Here is a 298-nt window from a genome sequence, read left to right as displayed (position 1 = left end):
AGGGATGATGTTTATTGATGGATAATGGTTTTAGGAATGATGCTTTTTGATGGATAATGGTTTTAGGTATGATGCTTATTTATGGATAATGGTTTTAGGGATGATGCTTATTGATTAATAATGGTTTAAAGGATGCGGCTTATTTATTGATAATGGTTTAAAGGATGCGGCTTATTTATGGATGTTTTATGTATGATGCTTATTTATGGAAAATGGTTATAGGGGTGATGCTTGCATGTAGGGTAATTTTTGAATCGGGATAATGTTTATTTATGGTTACCGTTCTGGAGAGAGTTAA

This window comes from Lottia gigantea (assembly GCF_000327385.1).
Source record: "Lottia gigantea unplaced genomic scaffold LOTGIsca_10, whole genome shotgun sequence".
NCBI classification, from domain to species: Eukaryota; Metazoa; Mollusca; class Gastropoda; family Lottiidae; genus Lottia; species Lottia gigantea.
Note: the sequence above shows the minus strand (reverse complement) of the source record.